General features: G+C 39.8%; 1 non-coding gene across 1 annotated transcript; it reads left to right on the top strand.

The window, feature by feature from the left end:
- Positions 1-14,458: 14,458 nt before the first annotated feature.
- On the top strand, positions 14,459-14,565 carry LOC141669093 (small nucleolar RNA R71). Its single transcript, XR_012553389.1, has one exon. It is a non-coding gene; the product is annotated as a small nucleolar RNA R71 (small nucleolar RNA).
- Positions 14,566-21,297: the final 6,732 nt, after the last annotated feature.

Raw genomic sequence — 21,297 nt, 5'->3', positions numbered from 1 at the left:
ACCTTTGCATTCAACCTATGCTACCAACCAAGGAGGAGCCCAAATAGGAGCAACTGAACCTCAGCCTCAAGGGATGATTCCCCCGGCTCCTCAAGGGAATAATACCCATCTTCAACAGCTACATACACCTGTGAATTGTCGACCCATTGGGTATGACTATTCAACTGTTATGACCACTAACCCCCCTTATGGGATGCCCCTTTACCCCAAGGTTGGAGGAAGTGGACATGCTAATTAGAGTGAAGCACAAGGGTAGACGCCCCAATATATACGTGGTTTGGCTCCTATCCTGGAGGATCAAGAATTTTCTGGTCCTTATACTGAGAGAGACTCCGAATCCTCGGATGATGATGTGGCCCCAAGAAGGAGGCATGCTAGTAAAGAGCCGATGCCTGATGGTAACCAACGTCCTAGGAGCACCCGATGGACGAATCCCCAAGAAGTGTAGGAGATAATCAGGGCTCACGAGGCTGAGATTCAAAGGCTGAAGCGTGACTTGGAGGCATACCAAGCCCCCAGACCCCCACTACCTCCAAGGGGGAGAAATCCTCCTCCAATCATAGATCTGGATGGTCCACTACAGAGAAGGACTGTTGTCCCAAGGGCTGATCCAAGCAATATTCTTCCCCTTAGAGATCTTGATGATCCTACTCCACCATTCACTGAAGAAATAATGAGCGCCCACATCTCAAGGAAGTTCAAGATGCCCACCATCAAAGCTTATGATGGCACCGGAGATCCCGCTAATCAGGTCAGGACATTCTCTAATGCACTGTTGTTGCATCCCGTGAACGACACTATTAAATGTCGGGCCTTTCCTCAAACCCTGTCGGGGATGGCTCAAAAATGGTATAGTCATTTTCCCCCGAATTCTATTGGGTCCTTCAGAGAACTAGGTCAGCATTTTATTAAGCAATTTATCAGTGGGAGAGTGCATGAGGAAAGTTCAGCATCTCTCATAAGCATCGTGCAGGGAGCAAATGAATCCTTGAGAGACTATCTGAATCATTTCAGAAAGGAAGCTTTAAAAGTCCCATACCTCGATGACAAGGTAGCTATGATAGCACTGCAACAAGGAACTAGGGACAAGTTCTTCGAGATGTCCTTGGCCAAGCGTCCCCCTGAAAGTATGTTACAGCTCCATGATAGGGCCTGGAAATACTTCATAGTGGAAGAGAGCATGGGGAAGACAGTAGTGAATAACGAGCTCGCTGGAGGCAAGAAGCGAAAGACTGATATGGAATATATTGCTAAGGAAAAGTATCCTAGAACTGGGAAAAACCCTGATTCAACCCCGAAGAAGGGAGGACCTGATCAAAAGTTCACTGAATATGCTAAGTTGAATGCTCCTAGAAGCCAGATCTTGATGGAAATCGAGAAAGATAGAGATATTTGTTGGCCTAAACCCCTGAAGGCTGATCCTACTAGTTAGATAAGAGAAAATATTGTAGGTTTCACAAGGATGCTGGTGATGACACCGATGAGTGTAGACAATTGAAAGATGAAATAGAGTTCCTCATTCGAAAAGGAAGATTGAGCAAGTACACTGGAGATGGAGGAGATAGGAATAACAATGGGAGAAAGAACTTTGAAGATCATAGGAGGGATCAAGACGATCAGGGGTGGAATCCCTAGCCTAGGGGACCGGTGATAAATGCAATCTTTGGAGGACCGCGACCCCGATGGCCTGTGATAAATACAATCTTTACCAACTGTTGTTGTTGGGGAAGCCCCAAAGAGGGCCAGGACAGTATTGACAATGGGATTTGATGATTCTGACTTGGAGGGTGTGAAATTTCCTCATGACAACACACTGGTTATAACACCAATAATAGGGAACAACCTGGTGAAGAGGGTCCTTGTAGATAACGGTGTCTAGGTGGACATCTTACTCTATGATACCTTTTTAAGGATGGGTTATAATGATTCTCAATTAACCCCAACCGATATGTCTATATATGGATTCGCAGGAGTGGAGTGCCCCATGGAAGGGATAATTAAGTTGCCAACAACCATAGGTCAGGAACCAAGACAAGCAACACAGATGTTGGACTTTGTGGTGGTGAAGGCTAGTTCAACTTACAATGCAATCATGGGAAGAACAAGGATACACGCCTTCAAGGAAGTCCCTTCCTCCTATAATTCAGTGATGAAGTTTCCCATCCGGAATGGGATTGGAGAAGAGAGAGGAGTTCAAAAGATGGCAAAGAGTTGCTATGTGGCCTCTCGTAGGGCAGATGGAGTTGGGGGGCAGGTTCTGCCTATTGAAGATCTGGATATCCATGAGAATGATGAGAAAAGAGGGAAGCCAGCAGAAGACTTGGTTTCAATCCCTTTGACTCCCAAGGATCCTGAAAAAGTGACTTTCATTGGAGCAACACTAGAGGAACCCCTTAGAGGGAATTTGGTAAAATTTTTACAATAAAACAGTTATGTGTTTGCATGGTCGGCAGCTGATATGCCAGGCATAGACCCGGAACTAATCACTTACAAGCTGAATGTAGATCCAAATCAAAAGACTGTGAAGCAGAAGAAAAGAAGCTTTGCTCCAGAGAAGCAAGAAGCTATTAAACAAGAAGTAGAGAAGCTCTTAGAGGCTGGTTTCATTGAGGAGATACAATTTTCGGAATGGTTAGCAAACCCTGTGATGGTAAAGAAGGCTAATGGAAAATGGAGGATGTGTGTGGATTTCACTGATTTGAATGACGCATGCCCCAAGGACAGTTTCCCATTGCCAAGGATAGATACATTAATAGATGCTACTGCTGGACATGAGATGATGAGTTTGATGGATGGATTCAGTGGATATAATCAGATCAAGATGCACAAGGATGACATCCCAAAGGTATCATTCATCTCTGACTTTGGTGTTTATTATTATCTTGTTATGGTGTTTGGTCTCAAGAATGTAGGAGCCACCTATCAAAGGTTGGTAAATAACATTTTCAAGGATCTTATTGGCAAGACCATGGAAGTTAATGTCGATGACATGTTAGTCAAGAGTCTAGTAAAGACTGACCCTATAACCCATTTGAAGGAAGCTTTTGAGATCCTGAGATACCACAAGATGATGTTAAATCCTGCAAAATGTGCTTTCGGAGTGGGATCTGGAAAGTTTTTGGGACTGATGGTCTCCAAAGGAGGAATCGAGGCCAATCCCGATAAAATAAAGGCAATCTTTGACATAGAGCCACCAAAGACTATCAAAGATGTTCAAAAGCTCACTGGAAGGGTTGCTGCATTGGGGCAGTTTATCTCCAAATTTGGGGACAAGTGTTTGTCGTTCTTCAAGTCCTTGAAGAAGGTTAAGGATTTCGTATGGACTGAGGAAATCCAGAAGGCATTCAAAGTATTAAAGAAATATATGGTCCAGGCCCCATTGTTGGCCAAGCTAACTTTGAATGAAACTTTATACTTGTACTTGGCCGTTTCAGAAAATGCCTTGAGCACTGTATTGATTAAGGAGGAATTGAAAGTCCAGAAACCCGTATACTATGTTAGCAAAATTTTGCATGGTGCTGAATTGAATTATTCAACGATCGAGAAGTTTGCTTTAGCCATGGTAATGGCTTTAAGAAAGTTGTGTCCTTACTTTCAGGCTCATAAAATTAAGGTACTAACAAATCAGCGCTTGAGAAATATTATTCATAGTCCCAAGGTTAGTGGGACGCTGATTAAGTGGGCAATAGAATTGGGAGAATTTGACATCAAGTACAAGCCATGAATGACAATAAAAGCCCAGACATGCTGACTTCATGGTAGAATGTACCATACCCAACCAAGAAGTCGGGGGGCAGGAAGATACTATACCTTAAGACACAGAAGGTGATAATGGAGGCAAAGAAAAGGTTGTAAAGGAGAAGGAATATTGGGGGTAAAGAAAAGGCTGTAAAGGAGAAGAAATATTGGGTTCTCTATTTTGATGGAACATCAAAAACAAATTCAAGCAGAGCAGGGCTAGTTTTACAAAGCCCCGATGGGTTCTTGATTGAATATGCTATGAAGCTAGACTTCCCAACTACAAAAAATGAAGCAAAATATGAAGCTCTCATAGCTGGCCTCAGCCTAGAAGGGACATTAAGAGTCAAGAACTTAAAAGTCTGTGGAGATTCGAAGTTGGTCATATCCCAGGTCAAGGGAGAGTTTGAGGCAAGGGATGATACAATGGCTAAGTACGTCCGCCTGTTAAGGGCTGTGATGACTCAGTTTGATGAATGCCATGTTGAGCACATCCCAAGGGAGGAAAATGCTAAGGCATATGCATTGTCCAAGTTTGCTTCATCAGAGATAGAGGAAAGTTCAGGAAGTGTATACTTCTGCATTTTGAAGACACGGAGCATTGATGTTAAGCTTGTAGCTCCTATAGGGCTGGGGACGTCATGGATAGATCCCATTAAAGCCCATATTCAAACTGGTTGGCTGCCAAATGATGTGACCGAAGCACGAAAGTTGGCTGTTTGAGCACTGAGATACTCCTTGATCGTTGGGATTTTGTACAAAAAATCTTATGTGGTTCCTTACTGAAGATATCTCAGGCCCGATGAGGCACGCTCGGCTCTTGAAGAAGTACACAAAGGAATTTATGGGCAACACCTGGGGGGCAGAGCACTGGCTCATAAGATAACCCGTTTAGGCTTCTATTGGCCAGAGATGATGGTCGATGCCAAAGAGTATGTGAAAAAATATGATCCCTATCAGAAATATGCACCTGTTGTTCGACAACCCCCCGAGATATTAACCTCCATCAACTCTCCCATCCCCTTTTCCATGTGGGGAATGGATATACTTGGACCCTTCCCCATGGAGATGGCACAAAAGAAGTTCTTGTTTGTAGCCATTGATTATTTTACTAAGTGGATTGAAGCCAAGCCTTTGGCCAAGATCACAACCAAGAAGGTTGCACAATTCCTGTGGGAAAACATCATGTGCCGATATGGAATTCCCCGTATCCTAGTTACCGATAATGGAACACAGTTCAACAATGAGGAATTCAAGAACTATTGTGAGGAGAATGAGATCAAGTTGCTATTTACCTCCGTAGCTCACCCGCAAACTAATGGGCAAGCGGAAGTGGTAAATCGAATAATCCTGGATGGACTAAAGAAGAGGATTGAGAAGTCGAGCAATAACGGGGTGGATGAAATACTCCCAATACTATGGGACTATAGAACTACTTGTAGAGTCACAACTAGAGCAACTCCCTTCATGTTAGCATATGGGGCCGAAGCGGTTGTTCTTGTAGAGATAGCACATTCGTCTCCCAGGGTCCAAGATTTTAATGTTGAGGAAATTGAGGAGGGGCAAAGATTAGCCCTGGATCTAATTGATGAAGTACGAGATGAGGCACATGCGAAGATAGTGGAATATCAGAAAAAGGTGTTAGTCGCTAAACACGCGCTAATAATACACGCAAGCATACGAGTTCGCAAGTAGTATAGAATTTTTTCTAGTTCGTTCCCACAGAGACTGTATTGGTTAACTGTTTAAGTTATGCACCTAAGCAACAATGTATGGTTATTATTCAATGCTAAGACGAATAATAAATTGAGACTATTTATAACTAAAAATTACGCTAACAATTATAAATATGAGAATAAGATTGACTGAATTAATATATATGACAAACATGGGACTCTAACTTCATTAAATACTTCATTCAATAACCTTATTATTCTTAACCTTAGCATGTAATGGCAATGACACTAATCAGATAACACAAAACTGATAAACGCCAACTTTCGTTGCACGAGTACCATTCTACCGGACATCCAAAAAAGAGATAGAAGCTGAATAGGCACCAATTATATTGAGACCCTATATGTCTATAGAATTTGACAACATAATGGTTTAAGTACAAGTTATCTATCTTGATTACATAGGGCAAGTAAGATGGTTAAAATTACCTACGAATCATGCATGACACATACATGAACCTATGCTAGCATGGCAAGTTCTAAATCCTTAAATTCACTTTCGCTTTATTAAGAATTAACACAATATCCTATAAGTTTGCGATGCTCATAAGACGAATACGCACAACCAATACTAGGATATCATACAATCACCACATACTAAGGCATCAAACAAATTAACTAAAGAAATCCATAAATAAATCCACTAGAACCGCACAATAACGATTAGCCCATAATCAGACTCTTCATCAATATGGGTTCCGATGAAAACATGACATAGCAAATGTAGTCTTTATACGAATAAATAAAACCAAGTACAAACAGGAGTATAGGTTCATAAAAATAAGAAACAAGCATCCAAATTACAACTCAAAACAAAGATTCACAAGAATAAACTAGATCGTCTTCGCCTTTGTTGAATTTTGCTAAAGATCTCTTACCGTCTTCTCCTTGCGCTCTGATCCGTCTCTAACTTCATATCTTAAAAATGACCTAATATGAATATATATAGCAGCCCCCAACAATCTGGAAGCCTTCCCTTTTAGAATTGTAGTAGAAATAGGATTCTGAAATTCGGCCCCGGCGCGGCCGTGCGCTATCATAGCGCGAGCGCGCCATCCTTCTGGGAGAAACTCAAATTTCTTCTTAAATTTTGCTGCTTCGAACCGGCTTTCTATGAGCTTTTATTCCAACACCACATGGACACCAAATTAGCACCAAAACAATGCTAATTCATCTGATTACCTGAATAGTGCCTGAAATGCAAAAATACTAGTAAACACATTAAAATATATAACAACTTGAGTACAAATACACCAATTCAAAGCTTATTAGAGCATAATAAAGTGTCATAAATGCCACTCAACATACCCCCAAACTTGAATCGATGCTTGTCCTCAAGCATAAATAGAGTCAAAGAACGAGAAACAAAAATATATGAATGCAACTATATGAATACAACGATCCCCAATAGAATAACTCAACCAACCAACAAACAACATATCAACACATGCAGTTATTCGCATGAAGATCAACCAAATCATACAAATCAACTTACAAACTAGAGACGTGTGTGTGTTAAGATGCTTACAGATATACTATCATAACTAGATCAATAATCATAACTCACTACTCATCAAGGCAATCGCAAGGTTATAAATAAAATAAAAAGCTAGACTCAAAATAACTTATAACACTTCAATTTTTTTATTGGAGTTTTATACGGATTCATGCTTTTATTCTCAACAAAACAACACAAGTATGCTTATTTGATCGTGCAATGAGTGAGGTCCCCAAAAGACTTATACAATAGCACCCATGTAATAAGCATTCAGTTAGCGGATCTCAGACCATAAAAGCCTTAGGTCACTAGGCACAAAGTCCTCTAAGAACTTAATAACTCGAGTACTAAAGAGCCCAGTCGTAATCAATTATACATAACACTTATTTTTTTTCCTTTTTTCTTTTTATTTGTTTTTTCTTTTCACAATTTCTGAATGAGTGTGTTTCGCTCCATCTCATTCAATCCTAGACTACTCATAAAAATATGAGCCGGCTACTAGCCATTTGACACGTAGCCACACAACTAGCAATGAAATCCAATTTCTCCAATTTTTAAATATCCATATCTTTTATTATTAAGAGAATACCCTAAATTCTAAATATAAATAAGTGATTAAACCTCGACAAATCAAATAAACCATGATCATGATCTAGCACTTTAGCAACCTATAAGACTTAGTGAAATACAAGTGTCTCTAGCATGCAAATCAATCCAATAAGACTCAACATCACTAAATACGGCATCACTACACTAACATCAATATCACAAGTCAATCGGAAAAATTATCTAAGGGATCATGTTATAATGCAAATGCATGAAACTACATGAACAAAATATCATAAAACTACCAAAATAAAAAAACTACATGGAAAAACATACAAACTATATTAACTAAACTATCATGAACATGTAAACTATATGAGACTCACACAAACATATTCCTTCAACTACTACCCCCAAACTTAAAATATTCACTGTCCTCAGTAAAGCTAATAGTAAGGAATCATGCATACCTACTCTGAATTAGAATCATCACCCTCAAGGGGTGGAGTGTCCGGTGTGTCAGGAGGCAGATACACAGAGTCCTCACCAAATACTGGCCACTGAATGTCAACTCCGGTGGCTCTAAATACAGTCCCAAGTGCCTGGGTGAGATCGTGTGCAAAATGACTATGGATGTCGTATATCGCATCCATCCTCCTCGCAAGACGCCTATACTGCGTCAAACTCAAACCAGCTCTCATGTCCACTCATGTTGCCTCCTGCTACTGCTGTGATGGTCCTCCTTCATCTCCTAATTGAGATCTCCATACAGTCCTGCTCGCTTGACCAGCAGCTGGCCTCCCACCAGGTAGGTGGTCAAAAGAATACCCAAGCCCCTTCAGATCGGGCTTGCAGCCAAAGTAGTGCTATCGATCGGAGCACTCGGAATCTGCAACTGCTCATGTGCAGGCCAATGCACACCAACTGTCACACACAGCTTTGTCACCACTAACGCATAAGGAATAGACCCTGTAGTGCTCCCCCTCAAAAACCTCAGAATCCCCTGGTATATCGCCATCCCCAAATCTACATAATCACCCTGCAGAATGCCCCATAGCAGACGTGCACGCTCCATCATAACCTCATGCACATACGAAGATGGCATGATATTAGCATATATAAAAGCGTTCCATGTAAGGGAAAACCTGTTCATACCGGATGCCGGGAATGTAGAATACTTGGCGACTGTGCCCCTCTTGATCTTCCAATATGTGTCGGGCCGGCACAGAGTAGCAACAATAAGATCCAGATCAAAGTCCTCTGGAGTCTTATCATTCTAGGTATCTTGCCCCACCTTCCTCGCGGGCTGCTCAATCACAGTTCTGATAGTCTCTGCACTATACTCCACCGTCCTCCCTCGCACCACAGTGAAGCCATTCTTCTCGGCCTTGGCGTTCGTATAGAACTCGCAAACCACACTCATAGGCACAACAGCTGGTGCCTCAGAAAAAGGAACCCAGCCCATCTCCAAGATCATATCCAAAAGCTTACCATCATTCCCAGATGGCAGGAACCCTCTCTTCTTAGCAATAGGCTTCACGAGAAGCCTCGTGTACTCTTCCCCAACCTCAGGAGTAGAAAACTTGGGCCTCACACCACTCGAAGTTGAAGAATCGGTGGCGCTGCTATCAACTTGAGTTCATTGTCTCTTGGGTGTCATAGAAATTGATTAGAGAGAATAATAGTTATTTTGAGAGAGAATTTATGTTTGAGAGTTTGTAAATTGGCGAAAAAGTTTGTGTATAGGATGTATGTATATATAGGTGGTGAAAAGAGAATTAGATGTGGAATAGAAGTGGGATTTAATTATGGGAATAATGGGAGTAATGGGTTTGATTTGGAGAGGTAATTATGCGATGTGGGGGAGTAAAATTCGGTTGGGAATTGATTTTGGGACAAAATTCCTGTTTTCCCCCATTAAGCTGCCTTTTAATTTTTTCCAAAGTTGGGACAAGGCGCGGACTTCTGCCAAACTGGCGCGGCCGCGCGCTGGAACAGCGCGTGGTGTTTGAGTGTAAATGGCGCGGCCGTACGCTGGGACACCGCGGGCGCGCCAGGCTTCTGTAGTCAGACCTGAATTTTTTCATTTGTTTGATTTTTTGTGATTTTCTCTTTTCTTCTTGCTTCCTCTAGTTACTAATGTACAACAAACTTGGGTTGCCTCCCAAGAAATGCTTCTTTTACGTCGCTAGCTCGACGTAGAATCTTGAGATCAAGTGGACAATAACACGGCACTAACCACCTCGCGGGTTGTCGTGTCATCATAATAATGCTTCAACCGTTGACCATTTAACTTGAATGCTTGGCCCGAATCATTCTCAAAAATTTCCACCACTCCATGTGGAAACACAGTTTTGATTATAAAGGGCCCTGACCATCTTGACTTCAATTTTCCAGGAAAGAGACGGAGACGAGAGTTGAATAAAAGAACTTGTTGCCCTGGCACAAATTTCTTGAGCACTAGACCCCTATCATGCCACCTCTTGACTTTCTCCTTATACATCTTGTTATTCTCATAAGTTTGAAGTCAAAACTCGTCAAGTTCATTAAATTGAAGCATCCTCTTTTTTCCAGCTGCATCCAAGTCCAGATGCAATTTCTTCAAAGCCCAATATGCTTTATGCTCGAGCTCCATAGGCAAATGACACCCCTTACCATACACCAACTGAAACGGTGACATTCCCAAAGGAGTCTTATATGTTGTTCTATATACCCAAACAACTTCATCAAGCTTTAAAGACCAATCTTTCCTTGATGGACATACCACTTTCTCCAAAATATGCTTGATCTCTCTGTTAGATACCTCAGCTTGACCATTTGTCTGAGGATGATAAGCCGTAGCAATGCGATGATTCACATTATACCTTTTCATCATATCAGTGAACTTGCGATTGCAAAAATACGACCCTTCATCACTGATTATGACTCTTGGAGTTCCAAACCTTGTGAATATCTGTTTGTGAAGAAAATTAAGCACCACTTTCACATCGTTCGTTGGAAATACCTTAACTTCAACCCATTTCGACACATAATCAACCGCCAACAAGATATACTGATTGTTACAAGACGAGACAAGTGGCCCTATGAAGTCAATTCCCCAAACATCAAAGACCTCAACCTCGAGAAGCACATTAAGAGGCATCTCATCTTTTTTAGACATATTACCCACACGTTGACATCGATAACATTTCAAAACAAACTGATGAGCATCTTTAAACAATGTTGGCCAAAAGAAACCTGCTTGAAGAACACGAGCTGCTATCTTTTCTCCACTATAATGTCCTCCATAAGCCGTTGAGTGGCAATCTCATAGGAACCTCCCTGTTTCGCTGTAAAGAATACATCTCCTGATGGTTTGGTCAGCTCTTTGGCGAAAAAGAAACGGCTCATCCCACATATACCACTTCACCTCATGAAGAAACTTCTTCCTTTGAGCATAAGATAAGCCGGGAGGCATGATATTACTCATAAGATAGTTCACAATATCTGCAAACCATGGTTCTTCTTCTTCCACTCCAAATAGCTGCTCGTCGGGAAAAGACTCATTTATCAATATCTTATCTAATGAAGTCGCATTAGGATTCTCTAACCGCGAGAGATGATCAGCGACTTGATTTTCCGTTCCTTTTCTGTCCTTGATCTCTAGTTCAAATTCTTGGAGCAAAAGAACCCATCGAATCAATCTAGGCTTCGAGTCCTTCTTTGAGATGAGATATCGAATGGCGGCGTGATCAGTAAAAAATGTCACCTTAGTCCCAAGTAGATAAGATCGAAATTTCTCAAAACCGTAGACAATAGCCAAAAGTTCTTTCTCCGTAGTAGTGTAATTCAGTTGAGCACCATTTAGAGTCATGCTAGCGTAGTAGACTACATGAAATATATTGTTCTTTCTCTGCCCAAGAACTGCTCCAACTGCATAGTCACTTACATCACACATCATCTCAAAAGGCTCATTCCAATCAGGTGTAGTTATGACAGGTGCCGTGATTAAACTCTTCTTCAATGTCTCAAAAGCTGAAAGGCACTCGTCATCGAATTTAAAAGGAACATATTTATCTAACAGAATGCACAAAGGCTTTAAAATTTTCGGGAAGTCCTTGATGAAACGCCCGTAGAAATCCGCATGACCAAGAAAATTGTGAATTCCCTTAACAGATTAGGTGGAGGAAGATTCTCAATGACCCCCACCTTGGCCTTGTCCACCTCTAGACCTTTATTAGAAACCTTATGCCCGAGAATAATGCCCTAACGCACCATAAAATGACATTTTTCCCAATTGAGAACCAGATTAGTCTCAACACACCTCTTGAAAATGTGTCCCAGATTCTGCAAGCATTCATCAAAAGAATCTCCAAAGACTGAGAAGTCATCCTTTAACACCTACACATTCTGGCCAATCATGTCAGAAAAGATGGCCATCATACATCTCTGAAATGTGGCCGGTGCACCACATAGACCAAAAAAAACTCATCTGAAGGCGAAACTACCAAATAGACAAGTGAAGGTAGTCTTCTCCTGATCTTCCGGAGCGATACAAATCTGATTGTAACCCGAATTGCCATTCAGAAGACAGTAATACTCATGACCGGCCAACCTATCAAGCATCTGATCAATGAAGGGAAATGGAAAATGATCCTTCCTAGTGACTTTGTTTAGCTTTTGATAGTCCATGCAGTCTGCAGACTCTCCACCCCGTGACTGCCCTGGTAGGGATAAGCTCATTCTTTTCATTTGCTACCACAGTAATTCCACCTTTCTATGGCACACATTGAACCGGGCTCACCCATGAACTGTCAGAGATATGATAGATGATCCCTGCATCTAGCCACTTCAGAATTTCCTTCTTCAATACTTCCTTAATGATCAGATTAAGTCTTCTTTGATGCTCGACTGTAGGCTTGCTACCTTCCTCTAGTAGAATTTTTTGCATACAGTAAGAAGGGATGATCCCCTTGATATCTGCTATAGTCCATCCAATTGCCGACTTGAACTCTCTCATAATCCTCAAAAGCTTTTCCTCATCACTACCTGAAAGGTCAGATGCAATAATAACAGGCAGAGTAGATGCATCACCTAAAAACGCATACCTTAAATGCTCATGTAAAGGCTTAAGCTCAAGAGATGGAGCTTCCTCAATAGAAGGCTTGAGGCGTTTAGGAGCTTTATTCAATTCCTCAATTCCAAGAGATTTAAAAGGCATATCAATCTTCCTCTTCCAGGGAGAAGCATTCAAATACTGCAATTGCTCTTCACCTTTGTCATCTTCACTATCTGAAATTCCCAATAAGGCTTTTTCTAAGGCATCAGACCTTAGCAATTGATCAAGTTCTGATATGACCACCGAATCGACCAACTCAACTTTTAAGCACTCCTCATTATCAGTAGGAAATTTCATAGCATTCAAAACATTAAAGGTAACATCCTGATCCAGTACTCGCATTGTAAGCTCACCCTTCTGCACATCGATCAAGGTTCGGCCAGTTTCCAAGAAAGCTCTTCCCAAGATTATGGGAATCTTTTATCCTCCTCGAAATCAAGAATTACAAAATCAGCAGGGAATATGAGTTTATCAACCTTGACCAAGACATCCTCCACAATACCTCGCGGATATGTAATAGAACGGTCGTCCAAGTGCAAAGTTATATACGTCGGTTTAGGATTAGGCAGGTCCAACTGCTTGAAGATTGATAAAGGAATCAGATTGATGCTAGCTCCCAAATCACATAAGCATCTGTTAAAAGACACTTTTCCAATAGTACATGGAATAGTAAAGTTTCCTGGACCTTTAAGCTTCAGAGGTAACTTTTATTGCAGCACATCACTGCATTCCTCCGTGAGAGCGACAGTCTCTAAATCATCTAGCTTCACTTTCTGAGAGAGAATACCTTTCATAAACTTTGCATAACTAGGCATCTGCTCGAGAGCCTCAGCGAAAGGTATGTTGATATGAAGTTTCTTTAACACCCCGAGAAACTTCTCAAATTGCTTGTCCAGCTTTTTCTTCTGCAGCCGCTTAGGAAAAGGCGATGGAGGATAGATCTTTTCTCCCCTGTATTACCCTCAGGAGGAGTATGCTCAACAGTAGTCTTCCTTAGTTCCACTTATTCATCCCGCTGCTTTGCTTCTTTCTCAGCCTCAGCTTCTTTCGTTAACTCTTGAGTTTATTCGGGATTCGTAACCTTCCCAGACCTCGAAGTGATTGTCGTTACCTGCTCCTTAGCTTCCTTCTTTCCTGGCACTTCAGTGTCACTAGGAAATATACCAGGTTGACGATTAGCAAGGCATTTGCAATTTTCCCAATCTGATTTTCCAAGGTCTTGATGGAAACAGCTTGACTCTTGCATATAAGCTTCAACTCCTCTAATTCAGATTTTTCATTAGCTTGTTGCAGCTGGAGTTATTGTCTTGGTGCATACTATGGTTGCTGAAAACCAGGGGGTTGTACTGCTTAGCTGGATACTATCGATAAGGTTGTTGAACCGCATTCTGAGCATTGCTCTAACTGAAATTAGGATGATTGCGGTTGTTAGGATGATAGGTGGCTGGCACAGGTTGCTGCGATCGCTGGAAATTACTCACGAACTGAGCTGATTCACTAGAAATTGCACACTGATCAGTCTCATGGGCACCAACACAAAGCTCACAGATAATGGTGATTTTATTAATTCCATAATTAGCCAAAGTGTCCACCTTCATTGTCAAAGCCTTAAGTTGGGCATCGATAGCAGTTGTTGCGTCCAACTCTAGAACTCCTGCATATTTCGCTTGAGTCAGTCTCTGGGAAGGATTCTGGTACTCATTAGCAGCCATCAGTTCAATAAGTTCATAAGCTTCATCATACCTCTTAGCCCACAAGGCTCCTCATGATGCTGCATTAAGCATGGGCCTAGAAGTAGGACCCAATCCATTATAGAAATAATTAATAATCATCCAATCAGGCATGCCATAGTGTGGGAACTTCCTTAGCATCTCCTTATATCGATCCCAAGCCTCACACGGAGATTCTTCAGTTTGTTGTGCAAACTGGGTAATAGCATTCCTGATTGCGGCAGTCTTCGCTATGGGGAAGAATTTAGTGAGAAACTTTTGAGCAAGATCTTCCCAAGTGGTGATAGACCCTGCTGGCAGAGAATGTAACCAGCACTTAGCTTTGTCCCTCAGATAGAATGGGAAGAGATGTAGCTTGATAGCATCTTCAGTCACATCATTGAACTTGAAAGTGTCATAGATCTCGATGAAATCCCTAATGTGCATGTTGGGGTCTTCAGTAGGAGAACCCCCAAACTGAACTAAGTTCTATATCATCTGGATCGTGCTTGACTTGATCTCAAAAGTGTTAGCCCTCATGGCTGGTCTGATGATGCTAGACTGAATGTCATTAATCTTAGGCTTAGAATAGTCCATCAAAGCCTTCGGATTTTCTGCTTGATCACCCATAGCTACTACAATTGGCTCTTCAAATTTCTCTTCTTCCTCTAACTTCTTTTCTTCCTCAGAAACTTCCCTACTAATTACCACAAGTTCTTCCTCGGCTTTATCCAGTGTTCTCTTACGAGTACGCGAACGTGTATGCATACACCCTCGCCAGAGTACCTGAAACCAGACAAGGAATAAATAAGTAACAATGTCCGAGTCAATGAACTTTAACGACCACTGATGGAAAGCACATAAACTCTAAATTAACACTGCAGTCCCCGGCAGCGGCAACAAAAACTTGTTAGTCACTAAACACGCGCTAATAATACATACAAATATACGAGTTCGCAAGTAGTATAGAATCTTTTCCAGTTCGTTCCCAAAGAGACTGTATTGGTTAAATTTTTAAGTTATGCACCTAAGCAACAATGTATGGTTATTATCCAATGCTAAGACGAATAACAAATTGAGATTATTTATAACTAAGGATTACGCTAACAATTATAACTATGAGAATAAGATTGACTGAATTAATATATAAGACAAATATGGGATTTCAACTTTATTAAATACTTCATTCAATAGACTTATTATTCTTAACATTAGCATGCAATGGTGATGACACTAATCAGATAACACAAAACTGATAAACGCCAACTTTCGTTGCGCGAGTACATTCTACCAGACATCCACAAAAGAGATAGAATCTGAATATGAACCAATTTTATTGAGACCCTATATGTCTATAAAATTTGACAACATAACGGTTTAAGCACAAGTTATCTATCTTGATTATATAGGGCAAGTAAGATGGTTAAAATTACCTACGAATCATGCATGACACATACATGAACCTTGTTAGATATATTTGTGATGTCATGTCTAAGAATGATTTATGTTTAGTTTTCAGATCTTAACTAACAAGACAAATTAGGACTTAACTGGAAATCAGTACTTATACTAAGTCAGAACTTAAGATATCAGAAGATATTTATCAGGAGATAATATCAAGACTTAAGAAGACTTTCAGATAAGGAAGGCGGCTGATTGAAGGAAAGAAGATTAAGGCAAACACAAGAAGAGATATGCATGGAGAAGAATTCTATGAAGAATAGAATACTTGGAGGAAAAGATAACTAGTTGATATATTTTAGGATGCAGACTTATGTTCGATATCAATTAGAAGATTATCTGGTAACTGTGTGTCTATATAAACACAGCATATGGTTTACACTATAAGTGTTATCTTTATCAAGAATATTATTCATTATAACCCTAGCAGCTCTCGTGATATTTGTTCATCACTGAGAGAGAACGGTTCCATTGTAATACTGTTTTATTAATAAGATTATTATGTGTTTCATACTTGTGTTCTTAATTCCATTTGATTGTAGTATACACTGTATTCAACCCCCTTCTATAGTGTGTGTGACCTAACAAGTGGTATCAGAGCAGTCTGTTAACACATATACTGTAAAGATCCAAAACAATCATGTCTAAAGAAGAGAAAACTCCAACCAAGCCCACCAAAACTGAAGAAACTCCAAAGACTCAAATCCATAATCAATATGAGACTATTAGGGTTCCCATACTGAAACCTTCTGAGTATCCCATATGGAAATTGAGGATGACTATGTTTCCGGAAGCTACAAATCCAGAATACCTTGACAGAATTAATGAAGGTCCACATAAGCCAACCAAGCTCTCTATTGTAGTTGCAGATCAGCCAGCACAGACTGTACCAAAGGAGAAAAGTGAGTATACAGCTGAAGATATCTCATTTATTGCCAAGGATGCAAAGGTAAAGTATTTGCTGCATAGTGCCATTGATAATGTCATGTCAAATAGGGTAATTAACTGTAAGACTGCAAAGGAGATATGGGATGCCTTGGAGACAAGATGCCAGGGAACTGATTCAATTAAGAAGAACAGGAGGACTATACTCACTCAAGAGTATGAGCACTTTGACTCAAAACCTGATGAGTCACTAACTGGTTTATATGACAGATTTGTCAAACTCTTGAATGATCTGTCACTGGTGGATAAGGAATATGATCTTGAAGATACTAATCATAAATTCCTTTTAGCTCTTCCTGAAAGTTGGGATTTGAAGGCAACTACTATAAGAGACAACTATGCTCTTGATGAAACTACTCTTGATGAAATTTATGGTATGCTCAAAACTCATGAACTTGAGATGGATCAAAGAAGCAAGATGCATGGCAGAAAGTCAAGAATAGTTGCTCTTAAGGTTGAGGAGGAATCCCCCAAAGTGGCTGTCTCAAAGAAAGGCAAAGGAAAGGCTCTCATCCCAAAGTCTGATACTGAGTCATCAAGGTCTGATAGTGATGAGGATTGAAAAACTGAAAGTCTATCTGATATGGATGTTGATGAAGAGATGATGAGATTGTGTGCTCTTATGGTGAAGGGCATCACAACGATATCTTACAGGAAATTCAGAAAGGGAAAGAAGTTTTCCAAGAAAAGTGGAAGTTCTGATAAGAAGGGATTCAGAAAATCTGAAGGCAAAGCTGGAAAGTCTGACATAGGAGATTACTCAAATGTCAAATGCTACAATTATGGTGAGAAAGGCCACATATCTCCTGATTGCAAGAAAGGAAAAAGTGACAAAGGCAAGGCACTTGTCACAAAGAAGAAAAGCTGGAGAGACACTTCGGATTCTGAACATGAGGTGTACTATGCCTTGATGGCAAATGCTGATAGCAATTATGAAGCTGCTGAGTTAAAGGTACCTCAAAAAATTATGCTTTTTATACTGATGATATTACTGAGTTGAGATCTTAGCTTAAAACCATATTACTGAGTTATAGCGATCAGACTTTAACTTGTGATAGGTTAACTTCTGAAAATCTGGCTTTTAAGAAAAGGAATGACTATTTAGAAAAGGAGTTAGTTATGTTCCATCAAACTCAGAAAGAAAGAGATGATGCTTTTTATGTTAGAGATGAAGTGTTAAAATTGAATCAATCTCTAAAAACTGAGTTAGAAAAGGAAAGAGAGATTATTAGGACTTGGACTAACTCTGGCAGAACAACTCAGAATTTACTAAGTAGTGGAAACAGGAAAGAGGGCTTAGGTTATGGAGATGATAAAAGTGAAACAGGAACTGAACAAATTAAACCAATTATTGTTAAACAGACTACTAAGCCAAAGGTAAATCCTGTTAAGTTTGTAGCTAAATCTGTAAAGTCTGATTCTGATAAGATGAAAGATACTGAGACAGAAGTTAAGGCAGAGTCAACTTCTGACAAATTGAAACAGGATAAGCCAATTGAAGTTAACATAGGCTTAATGAAAAAGAAGCTGCTTAAGTATAAGCTAAAAGAGATTAAGAATGTAAACAAGGTAAAACCACCTAGGAAAAATAGGAATGGAAAGGAAGGTATGAATAAAAGCAATAATTATGTGCCTGTTCCTAATGCTCCTAGAAAGAAATGCTATAACTATGGAAATTCTAACCATCTAGCTTCTTTTTGTAGGAAGAATAAGAATATAAACTCCTTAATTTCTAAGTCAGGAGTTAAGAGTCAGTCTGTTAGGTTTAAGCCACAAAATCCTTGTTTTCATTGTGGTAGTTTATGGAATTCCATTTATACTTGTAAAGAATATCATAGTTTGTACTATGATTATTATCAAATAAAACCTTCTTTAAAGAAAGTTAGCATTATTCCTTCTAGTATAAGTTCTGATGCAAAGTCTGATACTGTAAATTCTGATAAGAAAAATGTTAACATAAACTCTGATGTTAAATCTGCTGCAAATATTAACAAACTTAGTAAGGCCAAAGGATCCAAGCAAGTCTGGGTCCTTAAAACTAATTATTAGTGGTATTTGTGATTGCAGGGCAACAGGAAAAACATCCTAGTTCTGGACAGTGGATGTTCAGGACATATTACCTGGAATAAAGCCCTGCTATCAGACTTTATGGAGAAAGCTGGCCCAGGAGTTTCTTATGGAGATGTCAATATGGGAAAAACTCTGGGATATGGCAATATTAATCTTGGGAATGTCATCATTGAAAAAGTAGCTCTAGTCTCAGGACTTAAACACAGTCTGCTGAGTGTTAGTCAAATCTGTGACAGAGGTTATCATGTGGATTTCTTTGAAAAACACTGTGAAGTTGTAAGAAAATCTACACGTAAAGTTGTTCTAAAGGGATACATGCATGGTAACATTTATGAAGCCAAGCTTTCAACAAGGTCTGATGGTTCTACAATCTGTATGTTAACCAAAGCATCAATTGAAGAAAGCTGGGATTGGCATAAGAAACTCTCTCATTTAAATTTCAACAATATAAATGAACTAGTCAAGAAAGATCTTGTGAGAGGACTGCCAAAATCAGTATTTGCTCCTGTTGGCCTTTGTGATTAATGTCAAAAGGCAAAACAAAGAAAATCTTCATTCAAGAGAAAGACTGAATCTTCAATTCTTGAGCTTTATCACCTACTACATGTTGATCTATTTGGTCCAGTGAATATCATGTCTATTGCAAAGAAGAAATATGTTATGGTCATAGTAGATGAGTTTACCAAAAACACATGGGTGTATTTCTTGCACACAAAAAGTGAAACTGCATCTATCTTGATTGATCATGTCAAACAACTGGATAAATTGGGCAAAGACTCTGTGAAAATCATTAGAAGTGATAATGGCACTGAGCTCAAGAATATGATTATGGAAGAGTTCTGCAAAGACCAAGGAATAAAGCAGGAATTTTCTGCTCCTGGAACTCCACAGCAAAATGGAGTTGTTGAAAGAAAGAATAGAACTCTTATTGAAGGTGCGCAAACTATGCTTGATGAAGCAAAGTTACCAACCTACTTTTGGGCTGAGGCTGTGCAGACTGCTTGTTTTACTCAGAATGCAACACTTATCAACAAGCATGGAAAGACACCATATGAGATGGTGAAGAAAAAGAAGCCAAATCTGAAGTACTTTCATGTATTTGGATGCAAGTGTTTTGTTCTTAAGACTCATCCTGAACAGTTATCCAAATTTGATCTAAAAGCTGATGAAGGAATTTTTGTTGGATATCCACTTTCCACAAAAGCCTTCAGAGTCTACAATTTAAGAACAAGGGTTGTCATGCAATCTATCAATGACTCTTTTGATGATAAGAAGATTACTGGACTTGAAGATTTCAATGATCATGATCAGCTGAGATTTGAGAATGAAGCTTTAAATTCTGATTCTGTAAATCCTGATAGTCTAAATCCCGATACCGCAAACTCTGATGGGTTAAACTCTGATGTTATTGAAACTGTGGTGACTACGCCAAAGGAAAATGCACCTGTGCAGGGGGAGCATATTGAAGATCCAACCACATCTCAAGAAGCATCAGAACCTAGAACAGGCTCTTCAAGTTCTGATTCATCAAGTTCTGATGGGCCAAGTTCTGATAATTCTTGAAATTCAAATTCTGATTCATCAAGTTCTGATGGGCCAAGTTCTGATAATTCTGGAAACTCAAATTCTGAAGGATCCAACTCAGAGAGCATAATTTCAGAGGGAGCATCAGAAAATGTTGATGGAGACAGCATGGATCATGGGGGAGCATCCAGTTCTAGAGATAATCTTCCATCTGCAAGGAAGTGGACTAAAGCCCATACACCTGACTTGATTATTGGAGATCCTGAAGCAGGTATAAGAACTAGAACAACAATAACAACAACATCAAATGAATGTCTCTATCACTCTTTTCTTTCTCAGGCTAAACCAAAGAAAGTGGAAGAAGCTCTTCAAGATGCTGATTGGGTGCAAGCAATGCAGGAAGAGTTAAATGAATTTGAAAGAAATAAAGTCTGGACCCTAGTTCCAAGACCAAAGGACAGATCAGTTGTTGGTACAAAATGGGTGTTTAGAAATAAAACTGATAGTGATGGCATAATTACAAGAAATAAAGCAAGACTAGTTGCAAAAGGATATTCTCAACATGAGGGAATTGATTATGATGAAACATTTGCACCAGTTGCTAGACTGGAAACCATAAGGATATTTTTGTCTTATGCTGCTCACAAAAACTTTACAGTATTTCAAATGGGTGTAAAAAGTACTTTTCTTCATGGAGAATTGGAAGAAGAAGTATATGTGGAACAACCTCCAGGTTTTGTAGATTCAAAATTTCCTAATCATGTCTACAGACTTCATAAAGCACTTTATGGCCTTAAGCAAGCTCCAAGAGCATGGTATGAGACATTAGCTCAGCTGGAAAGTGGATTTAATAGAGGGACTATTGATAAAACTTTATTCTATCTCAATCATCGAAAGGAATTACTTTTGGTATAGATATATGTTGATGATATCATTTTTGGTTCTACAAATGACAAACTTTGTAAAAGGTTT

Source organism: Apium graveolens, chromosome 6 (genome assembly GCF_009905375.1).
Source record: "Apium graveolens cultivar Ventura chromosome 6, ASM990537v1, whole genome shotgun sequence".
Taxonomy (NCBI): Eukaryota; Viridiplantae; Streptophyta; class Magnoliopsida; order Apiales; family Apiaceae; genus Apium; species Apium graveolens.
Note: the sequence above shows the minus strand (reverse complement) of the source record. Positions and strands in the feature narration are given on the sequence as shown.